A 14695-nucleotide genomic window follows, 5' to 3' on the forward strand; every position below is an offset into this window, starting at 1 on the left:
GGGAGGATGGATGGAGCTTGGTGTCACTGTACTTGGCCAGCATGCTGTGCCTGGTGAAGAGATAACCATATAAACCCTTCAATCGGGGCACAAAAAAAGAAGAAAAAACTGTTGGAAATGGAGCGTTCAGGACAGTCTTGAAAATCTTCAAATTGTGTCATTGTGGGCCAGAAGGGACAGACACCTCATAAGTTAACTGTTCAGATGGATGGGTTAAATGTCAGGCATGTATGTGTCAGTTAAATGAAATGATCTGAAACATCACATTTTTATGTTTGGTTTTGGAAGGTTCACACAGCATTACAAATAAATTACAAATTACAAATTAATTAATAAATTACAAATAAAATGGTATGAATTTAAAACAAAAGGACTCATAGTTAGCTTATCGGCAGAGTTTTAGTTCCATGTCATCTCAGAAGGGGGATTTTATAATGAATCCAGTTTAGCTCTAGCTAAGCATGATATTCTGCACTCGATTTCATAAAATTACCCCATCTTGTGTTGCTGCCACTTAAGAAAGCAAACAATTTCACCATGCATACAAAACCTTGCATCCTAGATCCTTTCGAAAGGTTTGATTAGCTATTTCCTCACCCTATAAAAACATGGCACCACACAGCTTTTTCAAAAGAGCATTGAGACTTTCTTCGTAAAAGAGTCTGCATAAAAATCTAAACATACTCAGTGTGAATGCTCTCTTAATCAAGGATGCGGGTGGGTCTGAAAAGCCCTAAGTGTGGGTATTAGCGGGCATGATTCTTGAATGAATTGTAGAGGTGCTGTGTAATCAGTGGAACATTTACATGCTGGTGTCTGCTTAATAACCTCAGAGATATACACAGTTCTCCAGCCCTTCTTCTACCAACCGAGCATGGATGGATTACTGAATGGGGCCTACAGGGAACAGGCTGAGTGACTCCAAGCGGTTGCAGAGACACAAACAACTACAAAGACACACAAAATGACTACAAAGACACACAGGACAACTACAAAGATACAAAGAGAAACAAACAACTACAAACAGACATAAACAACTACAAAGAGATACCAAAAAACTAGAGGTACAAAAAACTACAAAGAGATTAAAAAAAAGCTACAATAAGATGCAAAACAACTATAAACAAGCAAAACTACCAGAAAGAAATTATTTGAAAAAGACACAGAACCTGGGCATGTTTTTAGTCACTTTGCATCTCTTTCAGTCTGGGTGTCTTGCTCCTATGTTGGAGGCATGGGGGCTATTTCCATGTATGTGCCTGGGGGGCACATTTTCCCCATAATCCATCCATGCAAACAAGGTTTCCGAGTAAATATCACGGGATAAAGTAATATTTGCTTTGCATTCTAATACATTTATATACTGTGATTAAAACATAAACTCCAAGGGAAGCGGTCTGCAGTGTTTCATTCATTTGTATTCAAACCCATGTAAATAAAGTCACCTCTGCATGATATTATATGATACCAATAGCCAAGGTCTGAACCACTTTGTCTGTACACTACCGGATAAACTCCTATGGAGCCATATAGCTCCCTCTGTGTCATTCATTCAGAGTTATATGACATTTGTAGGGCCTAATGTATCTGGCAGGGCCACACAATTGTCAGGGTTGTCAGGTGTGCTAATATTGAACGCTTCTGGCATGATTACAAAGAGGAAAACATGCACAGATGTGTTTTGCATTCCTACATACTAACACATTGTAAAAACATGCATCACAGTGCAGTACTGAAGTAATGCAGGTAATATGACAGAATTTGTTCAGTTAAGTCAAGTTATAATCCATATTTGCTCTACTTGTTTGCGGTTGTTGTTTTTAGAAATGCATATGGGACTTGCAGTTGATTTGTGCCTGCTGAGAAACTGATCTGTCTTGTAGAGCTCATTTCCCGTGAAACTAACACCCACAGATTATATTCCACTTGATTAGAGAGTGGTTGTTCCCTCAACTACAAAACAAATCAAACCAATCTGAAGTGCATCCCGGTTGTATAACTACAAGTGCTGTTGACTCAACTAAATCAATCATGTGCTTGTTGTTAAAATAGATTCAAAAAGCGTCATCTGTTTTCTGATTCTTTTTCATTATAGTATTTTATCTTGTGCTCATGCAATTCTTCACACCTACAGAAAAAAACCCATCCATACCAGTTGGCTCAGTCATTGGGTTTGATGAAAATCTTGATGAAACTTAGTTGATAAAAAAACATGCTTAATATAACTTCCATGAGCTTATCAACTCATTAATTGATGAAAAACCCAATCAAAGAACAGAAGAAATAAAGTTCCAGAAAATAATTAGTGCCAGCTTAAGCCTTCATTCATTTACTGTATAGCCATTAAGATTATTTGATTAAAGCACTGTGCGGGTTGTCAATCATCAAGCAGAGGAGGATTCGGGCAATTAAATTATTTCTTTGTGTTAGTTAAATTGCACGTCTCGAATTCAGTAAAAGAGGCCCAGGTGAAACAATATAAAGACAATGGAAACCCTTGCTTATGTGAATTCTTATTACCCTTCCTTAAACATATAAAGCAGGACATCAAAGGCTATATGACAATACATGCATAGCATGGCAACATGTTTTAAGCACAGTGCTCTTCTTTAGGCACCAGGGGCGATAAAAAAAAAAAAGGACGTTAAAAAGAAGAAAAATAGGGAAACTGGCTTAAGCATACCTGGGACACATCACATGAAAATATTATTCTTATAAAATAATATAAAATACTTGCCCTATTATTTCTATTATTTCAAATAATCTTAATGAGAATTTACCATAGAAGGGGAAAAACAGGTTGTGAAAATAAATAATAGAACAAAAAGTTACAAGAAAAAGAGAAAAAACAGCACAGGTCAAGTTACTCATTCAGTCCATATGACGTTTTGGTGACTAGAGTAAAATTCCATTTGGCTTCTGCCTGACACAGAACCTGGCTGGAGCCTGCTCCCTGCAGACTTTTGAAAATTGAAATGTACGTCCACAGTTTTATGTTCTAGGAAGTGATTCACAAGAGGGGGAAGAATATGTTAATGCTGAATGTTCCCAGGGTCCACTTAGTTTCACCCACATTATAGTGTAGGGGGACAGGGCAATGAAAACAGTATGTACATGAAAAAAACCGAAGGAAATGTTTGGCGTGGCGGTAGGAGAGTGAATAGTAAACAGTGAGGCTGATATCTTTGAGATAGAATTACAAACAGTGCACGCAGGATTACATGCATGCATCATTGCCGGTGAATTCCCCGTGTGTTTGAAAGTGATTTAATTCATGCACAGGAATGATGAATAAAATCTGCTATATAATTAAAATGTAAATATATTGAATGGCTTAAACTGAAACTGTCAAATTAGGTGTTTGAGTTCATGAAGATCTTATATGTAGCAAACATCTTTTGTTCAACAGTGTGAAATCTTATGTTTCTGTCCTGCATACACTGCATATTTTGCAAGGCGCTTTGAAACGGAATGCTAATCCAAACAACATCGACAAACAATCTGATGCTCTTCATGCAAACGCCCACAAGGTCAAATTCCAATTCACAGGTGCCAATAGCTCCTTGGGCTATCGGCAGGGGTTTCAAGTCCACCTCTGTAGAGCAGCTAGGTTGTGAACTCTACGTGACACCAACGTGTAAATGCACCTCGGCATCCATCCCTGAATAATTTGTGGGCTGACAGCTGAACCGGGCTAAATGGTCTCCTAGCCCTTCAGAGATGCACTCTCTCTGCAATTTCAACTGGTCCACATTCCATGCATCTGGGGCTGCTATGATGAAAGAACACAAACAAAGTTCACAAACGTGTGTGCTTAATAAATGATATGCCATTCCATGGATGTGTCCCGAACCATTCGATTTGAGTGACGTTTATTTAAGGAATTACATATTCTGCACTTGCACACACACATATATATATATATATATATATATATATATATATATATATATATATATATATATATATATGTGTGTGTGCACATATATATAATTATAATTATATATATAATTCCCTCATGCTGCCATATAAACTGTGCTCTAGCCCCTTAAAAAAGATATCCTTTTGTCCCTCTTACCTGCATCAAGAATTATGTTAATATATAAGTTATTGATATGTCTTTGGAAACCTTAGTCTCCAGATATTTTGTGACATAAGCACAATATCTTAAAATGCACAGTAATGCATGGTGCATGGAGAGAGAGAAATACATTAGAACCATGATAAAAGTGGTTTCATAAAGAAAGCCAGGTTGTTGGATGGTGGGTGGGTGCATTTCCTGAATTCCTATTTCAAAGCTTGATTTTTAAGCCAGTTAATTTCTTATTTAACTATTTTTTTCTTTCTGTGTCAGTCTGGGTTGCCTTAACCTTCAACCAATTGCCAAACATTTGCACAAATTTAAAGAATCAATTATTTTTTTAATTTTTTGGTCACTTGGGGCCAGCAGAACAAGCTGCAAACACAACAGTGTCATCCAAAAAAAAAAACTGCCTATTTTCACATCCAGCAAACTCAGAGGACCCTTAAAGTGCAACTTGCAGGTTAGAGACCCATTTAATCGATGTGTAGGACAATTAGAAACTAGATTTTCACTATTTCACTACTTATTCCACAACTCTCTAGAGAAATAATGTGTTACTCTATTTACTTCTTTCAGATTTTCTATACCAAGTTAATTGGTATTAAAAATATTAATTATTAAAGTTAAATAAACGCTGTTTCAGAGTGTCAAGGAGCTTTTAATATCCAGAATCCTTGTTTTTATAGCACATACCTGATGTTTTACATGTACTGTTGACTTTACCTCTTTGAACGTGTAAATACTACAGCTAAATAATAGTAAAATTATGGTATCCTATAGATAAAATAGTAAATTGGAGACTATATTAAAACTGAATCTGGATTCTTTTCTCAACCCTTTTACAAGTATCAGTTCATCATTACCTACACCTACTTTTTTATGTTAATATTATTATTAACTGTAGATATTGTGTCCCTATGATCAGGCACTATCAGCAGTTGGCATGCATGTCGCCTGTGGCAAGAACATTATAAAGCCCTTACCTTCACCAGTGTCCATCATCAGCAGACTAATTCCAGAAGGAGGAGGAATTAAGATTATGAATGATCTCATTTTGGTGAAAATCCACAAAATGAATCACAAAGTGTTGTATAAAAACATTTCATGCAGTTAAGATCAGATACTGCATTAATGGTTAGGCCTGCATACAGAAGTTATAAAACTATTAACCAATATCCCTAAATATACAAACTATTAATGTATTCTTATGTTCAGGAACTACAGTTAACAAATGTAAACAAAGAGTTAACTGCACCACCAGGGGTCCGTTTCACAAAGCAGGTTCAACAAACTCTGAGTCTAACCCTGAACTCTGAGTTGATCTACTCTGAGATAGGAAACTTTGAGTTTTCGGTTCCAGAACAGCTGATTTGAGTTAGTTTGATCAACTCTGAGTAGTTTGACCTGGAGTTAAGCGCGTGCACCACAAGTATAAAAAGACAGCATCAATGGAGCACTGATTTGACGAGTCACCATGGCAACGGGAAAGGGGAGGGCTACGTTTATATATATATATTTAGGAAGAAACCCAGAAGTAAAGACGATATAGTATAACAATAAAATCTATGTAGAAAACTTGCTAAAAAACACTTTTTTCCTGTATTGTGCAGAATACTAATAATAATACGGGATCACTGCCACTGTGATAAAACTGTTGCATTAACTACTGAAAATAAATGAAAAAATAATGTAGTCTAATACAGGAACTCTGCAATGAATTCTATATTCATGAAGTTTATAATGTTTTTGTTCAAACTGTTTTAGGGATGGTTCAAACTTTTGGTTATTGATGAGTCTGCGGCTTTTCAGCCAATTGACCATGTTGAATCCGTTGTGGAGCCCATTGGTTAAATAAATCACTCTGATGAGTTTAAGTGAATGAGTGCACAAGAAGTGAAATTGTAAACTAACTAAAGTCAAGTGTGATAGTGTGTGAAGGCTTGAGATCAAAAACAAAGAGCTCTGATTTTTTGCAGAAAATGTTGATAATTGCTTTTTGGTTGTTCGCTCTTGCACATGGTAAATGTCATTTATGTCCAACATCAAATTGCATTCTTTATGTGCTAGCTGTCTAACTACTGTGTTGAATCTGTGCTTACAGCCTTCCGGTTCCCCTTTTTTAAAGACATATGCAAACTACCACTGCCTACTGGTGGAAGGCTTAGCACGTACATGCTAATTGGATTGAGGCAACACAATAGTCTGCCCACGTTGCTAATAGTTCTTTGATGTCTGTTTGCCATTTCTGAACCTTAATCAAAGCATAACAGCGTATTTTTTACCGTCTGGTTTTTGGTGCAAGAATGCAATCATACCATCATTTGTATTCCCATATTGTGACCTGCATTTCAGAGTTTGCATTCAGCACCAATGTCACCGAGACAAATTCCATGTAATGTAATTGCTAAATAAAGTGATGTATTGGCGTTATTGCAATATTCCCCTGAGGCAATAACAAGGCAATGCTTATTAATATAAGTACTTATTCTTAGGGAAATGTGGACAAAAGTGGAGATAATACTGATGCATAAGATGAACAGTTAGCAATAGATTTAGGTGCCCGGTGAGATATAACTCCGTAGTAGAGTATAATCACAGTCAGTTTCATCTCTACTGAGTATACATCACAAAGACGTAAGGTGCCAGTGCTCTTATGCTTTGTGAATTGTAACAAATTCATTGTGAGAGCTTTCTCCACTGAGATTACTGATGCGTGCTTAAGCAAGTAGGAACAATGGGGATATCAATTAGAAGGGGGGCTCACCCACCTGTCTGGGAGCCTGATCAGCCTGGGCCATCTGCAGGCTTAAGCAGTCTCACACATAGATCTTCCAATGAGCCAAAGCTTTGGGGAAAATGTTGGATTCACACCCCATTTAGCTCAATATTAACATAAATCAATGTGGGATAAACACTTTGACTAGCCAGAACTGCACTGGAGCTCAGCAGTCTATGGTTTCACGCTTTACTTCTTCCATATGGTTTCCCATTTTACCTTATTAATGATGCTTTTTGTAATTATAAGGAACCTTTTAGGTTTTTTTTTACTTCACAAGCAGCAAGGGATCTCAAAGACATCAGTTTTTCCACAAGGTTTATTTAGAATGTTATATCCAGTAGAAGTCCTTTTTCACTGCTTTCAGGAGTGACATACTAATTTACTAAGGGAAATCAGCACTTAGCTCAACACAAACTCCTGTCATTTAAGTTACACACGGTTGTAACTGAAGCTTGAATACCAGTTAAATTGCCCAGAACATTGCAGTGAACATTTGTTATGAATAGATTCAGCAAGAGTGAAAAGCGATGTTGCTAATCTTTTATTTAGCTAACAGGAATCTCATGCTGACAACATACAGTAAACTGCCCCAGAAGCCCCTATTTATCGAACCTAGCACTGTGTATGACCTCTAGGAAAGGAGAAGTCCAGACCAAATCTGACCAATTCTGCAGTAAACACTCCACCTCCCCATCAGAACACCGTGAAACCTTCGGTGGCATCTTTTTAAATGTGCATCGCGGGTAACATTTGTATATAAATAGTCTCAGAACCGCCGTCAATGCTCATGTCCGTATAGGTGCACATGCTCATGATCGTACATCCGTGCATCCCTGCATCCCTGCATGCCTGCATCCCTGCATCCCTGCATCTGTGCTTTACAAAAGCCCACCTCTCTTAACAAGGCCACGGCTGGGAAGCGTGATGTGCCTGGGCACGGAACAGTTGTCCTCTCACTGGTCAAACAAACTAGACTTTAGCCTTGAAGCCTGCTTGGGCATGGTACAAATGGCAAGTGTGAGTGCGCCCTTAGTGGCGCTTTTCATATCAGTGAGCAGCGGTTGGTCTGCCCAGGTGGAGCTTGTCACTCCCAACTATGCTGCGTCCCATTGTCCTCTGAAATCAGGAACTTCTAACTTCTGACAAAAGTGCAATAAAACGGAACGTTCAAGTTTGAATTGGGAGTCAGGCTCGCTCTCTTGTGTCTGACCTGTGCAGTAACATTTTCATTACTTCTGACTCACAATGATGGATCAACACACATATGGAGCATAAGGTTCCGGAGGCTCACCTGCATTGACATCTTACGCCAAAGTGGCCGTTGGAAACAGCCTTACTCGATTCTTACGGATTACAATTTTAAGTTGCGTACGTAACATATGTAACATACGTTACATATTCAAGCTACGTCAATAAAGTTGCATACGTCACTTACTTAACTAACGTCACATACATAACCTAAATGATGCTGTGTAGAAAACGTACATAAAGTACTTAATTTACTTTACATATGTTACCTACATAAATTATGTTGTGTACTAAAAGGTACACTGTGTAGCATTTTAAGTAATTTATTATCTCAAATCAACGTCCTCATTCATAAATACGTTCTATTTGGTGTACAATAACCTCTGCCAACAATCTGACTTATCCTCCTGAGTGAATAGTTTCTTATCTGTACAGGTAAGCTCTAAGGAGGCTTCCATGTCCTCGTCACTAACGTCACGTTCATAAGTTATGTAAGAAACATGCTTTTTTAAAATCAAACCACATTTTTGCCCTAAACCTAACAAAATAGTTTGCTGCCGAAACCTAACCATGCAAGAAGGGATTGAGAATGGGTTGATGGAAACATATTTTGTCCAATGAGACTCTGACTGTGCCTGTGAGTCTGACATATAGTCCCACATTAGCCCTGTTGTTTACTGAGATGAAGTTATTTTATACTAATGTTCTTTGCGATGCTTGGGACAGGAAAATATATTTGAGTTATCAGAGTGGAGCCCTGAATTATTCATGTCAAGGAAAGTCTAAATGACAACATACTCTCTAAAAGCATGTATGCATGTATTGGCTTTCAACAGACGAAGGCAATAATAGCCAAGGACAAATCACATTTTTGCAGCCATTTGGCGGTCTAGGACGTAACAGCTGCAATGACACAAGGCAGGCTTCGTCATTTCCTTGAATTGTCTTGATTTGTTTCAGGAAATTTTGTTTTTGTTATTTTGTCAAAGCAGCTTTGAAAACAAAAAATAAAGGTGTCAATAGATTATTCCCTCTGTGTTTTGTGAGAGTTTTCTCTGTGTGTTCAAGCCCCCCCCACCCACACACACACACACACACACACACACATCTGGAGATAGATAGATAGAGGTAGATATGAGACTTGACGTGAAGGTCAATATAGAGCTCTTTTCAGACAGAATACATATAGTACATGGGTCAGTTATTTGTCAGTTTACAACACAGGGTTAGAAAATTAAAAGGTAGTTGTGTAGCCCCTTACTGAATGTAACAAAATGAAATAAAACAGTTACTTATAAATCCTTACTGCATCTACACTGCTGAATACATCTATCTGTGATGTTATTGTCATTCAGATATACAGTTGGTGTATGTATGGTGCAGGCTGCATTCCTGCTGGATTTTCACATACTGTCTGTCTGAAAACTTGTTGTGAAAGAAGCTTATTTAATGCACTGAATAACAGGACATGAAGTATCAGCTCCTAGGCTTATTTGTGTTTCCTAGTTTTTAACAGTTTTTTTCCTTCTATTTTGCGCACAAGAGATTTTGATTGAAATTATAGATTTATCTTTTTTGATTTTTGGGCATTTTTGTCTTCCTTTGTTAGTGATAGTAAAGGAAATGAGGGGAGAGAGGCGTTATTATTAATTCCACTTCCTCACCCTGCACAGCAAGCACAAAGATTGGCCGGGCATCCATACATCCGGCCTAATCACTCAGCCAGGAGAGAGGGCAGAATAAATGCAAAATCGTCTTGTAGTGGTTTTCCACGCGTAAGGATTTTGTCCTCTCCTTTGAAAGAGGCGGTGAAATGTGACAGAGACATCCTTTGTGTTGTGGTGACTTGTAATGTATTTGTCATGAGTTTAAGAGGAGTAATCTAAGCCAATATGATTCATGTATAGCTGCACTCATAAGCCAATCAGAGATCACCTTGTTGGGGAGAGAGAGGGAAGTCGTGAACTACAGAGATGAAAGGTGTGGGTGGAAAAAAAATGGAGTCTGAGAGATGCGTACAGCAAGCGAAGCAGAAAAAATAAAATGAATACCGAGGTGACTGAGTGAATGAATGAAAAAAAAAAAATTAACTGACGTGTGTAACTTGCAGTTTGGGACTTGTTTTTTCTGTTTTAAGTGCAGCCAGATTAACCTCAAAGCAATTTCAGTCAAAAAACAACTGGGACTGGTCCCAGCCTGGTCAGATGCGTACATGAACTGATGAAGCCTCTTGGATGAGAGGTGAAACGTCTTCCTAGACAAACAACCAGTCCAGTTGTTTTTTTGACTGAAATTGCTTTGAGGATAACGATGACCTGGATGAATGAGAACATTCACAGGCTTCAGCCAGATTAACTTGTTTAATTTGTTGTTTTCACTAGCTTTGAAAAAAGTGTTAAGTGTGAACTGTAAAGCATGGACATTTATGTAAGCACCGTCGTGCGAGATAGTCTGCTGAAAACGCCAGCTGCAGCTTTCATCAAGGACCCGGGAAAGACAAGGACTGTGTTAATTAGCCGCTAACGCTACTGCCTTGTGAGCAGGGGACTCCACCGCCATACCTGTGTTGCAACCATAGACTGTATAAAAATGGACGTAGCATACCCGTCGGTGTCCGTTCTCTCTACTTGATCCAATCGTACTCGCCTATGGAAGTCAGCATCTTGTCAGACTTTGACCCCTCTTCATTTCCTCTTACCAAGAAAGGGCATGTATGTGACATTGGGGGGAGGGCGATACATCCATCTGGCTGCGATACATCCATCTGGCTGATGTAGATAAATATATTTTCGTTATACATTTCACTTGGTTGTTTTTTGACATTTGTTTCTGGGGAAATACCAGTATAACTCATAGAGTGTGAGTTGAGTAATTCCACAGTGGAGGCACCGCGCTAATATTTATTTATTTCATTGTAGTCACAAGCCTGTGATAATAACATCTACTGGTAACAGGGACTTTAGTTAATTCACCATCTATTGCTAAGTACTCTGTTAGTTAAACCTTTTTAGTAATCTTAACTCGTATTATACTTTCAGTGCTAGGAAGGGTTTACATTATTATTGGTCTTTTAATAAATAATTAATACATTTATTATGCCTTTTTTATTGATGATATAGACTGAAACATTGTTATATTTATCTAAGTTTAGTCTGGCTTTGTGTGTTTGTCTTTTTGATTTTTTCTAGTTTTGAATCTGGGTTGTGTATGTTGGTGAGTTTGTTTCTTTGTGTTTAAAGTTACACAGGTTTTTTTTTAAAAAAAGAAGAAAAAATAGATAAATTACACTGACAAAGTGAATAAATAAATACCTCAGAAAGCTATAGACATTAGTGTTATACTGGATGCTTATAGCTCACTAAAGCAAAGCCGACACTACCACTATACAATAGAAATAATAGAAATAACCTTAATCACATCATGAATTAACTGAAATGACCACAGAGCTCAACACAACAAATTTAGAGAAGACACTGGCTGTATTTAATGTGAGTCGGTGTTATCAACAGTAGGCAAGACGTTTGCAGTCAAAATTATAGCCTTTATAACACCCTCATTGAAACACAAGTTGTTAAATTCTCCAAGCTTTTTCAATCTTGCGAGCCAAGCACCGTTATTGTAAAACATAATAAAACTCATTCTGCTTATCATAGCCATATTCCCTCATATCCTCCTTTTGACCCAGCACCTGGCCCTCCGTGGCTCTGTGCATCTGCCTGTGCTGCTCTTATAAACAAAAGGGTTCAATGCATTCCGCTCTGCATAAACACTTTTCTTATTGCTCTACCCCGAGAAAATCAAATCCAGCAGCTAATTTATTCATATATTCCCATTTCTCTGTGGCCTGGCATGGAAAACAGAGAAGGCAGGACAGAAAGCTTTTTTTTTTCTTTTGAAGGCCCTCCATTAAAAATAAATGTTCCTCTGATTCGCTGAAAACATGGCTGGGATTGGGATCATCTCCCAGATAGAGACGGGCAGAGTGAGTCTTAATGGGTCCAAGTTAAATATCTATTCCTCTTCCTTTCTTTCTATTTTAGGCGTTTCTCGAAAAGAGCATACATCCGCTGGTTAAAGGTTTAAAACGATGTAGTTGCTTAGTGACGACTGGCTGAGATGTAACAGAGCAGACTACAGCAGCTTGCTCAGTGTCTCTTGTAACTTCTGATTGTAAAATGTCCAAACAGCAAAATCAACTTAATGCTGGTCAGATTAAATTATTTAACAAATGTTCATTTTTTTACTGTCAGTGAGGACTGTAGATCAGAGAATGAGAATTTTCTCGACATTTGCTTTGATTTGTTGTGCTTTGTTGTTGTTGTTGTTGTTGTTGCTTACTCTGCTGTGGTTGGCCTTTTTCAGGTGCAGCATCAACACAGATCTCCTTTAAAACATAGCAAGGCTAAAGGGTACTTGGTAGAAGATTCAGTGTGTATTATTTTCTTCAACAAGTCCCCAAATTAAATGACAAAATATGTCATTTGTAATTACTCTCACAATGTCATGACTTGTCTTTGCCTTCCAAAACCATTACTAATCACTCTTGAAAAATAAATCTGTTTTATGAACGATATACACGTTTTTTTCTTCAAAATATTAATCTTGCAACTGTATTCTCAATTATATTTTAAGGGAAATATACTTCCTTCCATATTATTATTTGATTCAACACATCCTCTTACCAAAATGCATTCAAATTTATGGTTTGAGTGAAAATAATAACACTAAATGAATGAATGAATGAATGAATGAATGAATGAATGCTTTATTTCAAACATATGAAAAAAAATAAATTACACTTGAAACACGAGTCATTAAAAACACTTTGTATGTTTGAAAAGGAGCAGGAAGAAGCATAAGCTTATTCATTCCTACCCCTTCTCCACTTAGTATCTATACTATAGGTTTTCTTACTTTTTCTTACTTCCTTATTTATTTATTTTTTTACATTTTTTTAATGTATTTATTTATTAATTTATTTATTTATAATTTTATTTATTTATTTATAATTTAAATAAGCATCCATTTATCATTCCTCTATGAAACCGCCTTTATTATTGTAAGTACATGAAGTACTTATGCTAAGCGCATGTATGAAGTGCTTCATACCTATACCACGTGCATGTGCGCTCCTGAATGCAGACACACACACAGCATATAGATACACATATAAAACAATAACATGTTGCTAAGGCATAAAATCTTCAAGAAAAAATTCTGGCAGCTGTATTATCAATTATATTTCAAGGGAAATACATTTCCTTCCATATATTTATTTGGTTCAACACATCTTCTTACCATGCGCAGGTTGTGAAATGGTCACAGTTTTGAGCATGTGATTGACATTGTGAATTGAAACAAAACTACTTGGTTAGATTTAGGAAGATCATAGTTTGGATTAAAATAAGTATGTTTGTAACATACCTTAAAGGTCCCATATTCTGCTCATTTTCAGGTTCATATTTGTATTTTAGGCTAAGAACATGTTTACATGCCTGTATTTACCCTCTGTCTGAAACACTGTTTTAGCTCCCCTCCCTATAAAGCCCAGTCTGTTTTGAGCAGCATTTCCAGGTCTTGCACATCTGCACTCTCAGCATCTCAGCATCTCAGCATCTCAGCATCGTCATTGCAGTCGGGGAATGACTGTAGCAGCACTTTGTACTTCTACATACTGTAGTTGTGACATCATAACCATACAGAAGTCTTGACGGCTCATTTAAGGACAGTTTCTGAATACAGGCTGTGTGCATTTCTCCGTGGATAGGACATTATAGTACTTTCTCAGTATTTAAATAGCATCTCAACCAGCTTTATAATCAAAAAAGACATGGGAATCTAACTTATTACAATACTCACTTATAATACGACTTTAGGAATGAGTTGCATCTTCCCATTTATTTTGGGGACATGGAAAAAATGTGTCCAGTACGGTGCGGTTAGTGAGAGATGGGGAATCCTTCATAGCAGTCACACAGCGTGTTGCGGTATTCAATGATTCCAGGCCACGGTGAAAAATGTCTCTCTTTTGGCATCATAAACATTCTTCTTCAGTGCCCATGGGCTTAGAGTACCCGCAGGCACACTAAAAAAAAATGCCTGCACACCAAGACTGCCAATGCTACCTCTACCTCTAGCCCCTTCCAACACAGAGGTCCCCACCCCCTCACATAACATTTCGGTGCTGCAGGGAAAGTTGCTGTCTGGGACTTTTCGAAACTTCTTACATCTATTTTTAACTTAAATTTCACCAAACTGCCACTAACCACCAAGTTTACAGATTTTGATGGAATAAATCATCAATTGGCTCCTTCCTTTTGGATGCATTTGGTAATTGACTTGAATGGACTTTACTACGAGAGGAGCTGGTACCGGGGCCAGTAGGTAAGTCTTTCAAAACACTCTTTTAATAAACTCCAGGTACACTAACTACTTTGTTGGTGCTTCGTTTTATGTGTAAGGACTCTTATCATGCTACTGCAGAGGTTTGGTGTTATTTTGAGCAGTATTGGTGGTTAAAAAAAAGAAGTTGTATTGCCTTCACCGTACTGCCCAGAGCTAATCAGTGTTAACCATGTACAGCT

The sequence above is a fragment of the Echiichthys vipera genome (genome assembly GCF_963691815.1).
Source record: "Echiichthys vipera genome assembly, chromosome: 11".
Classification (NCBI taxonomy): Eukaryota; Metazoa; Chordata; class Actinopteri; order Perciformes; family Trachinidae; genus Echiichthys; species Echiichthys vipera.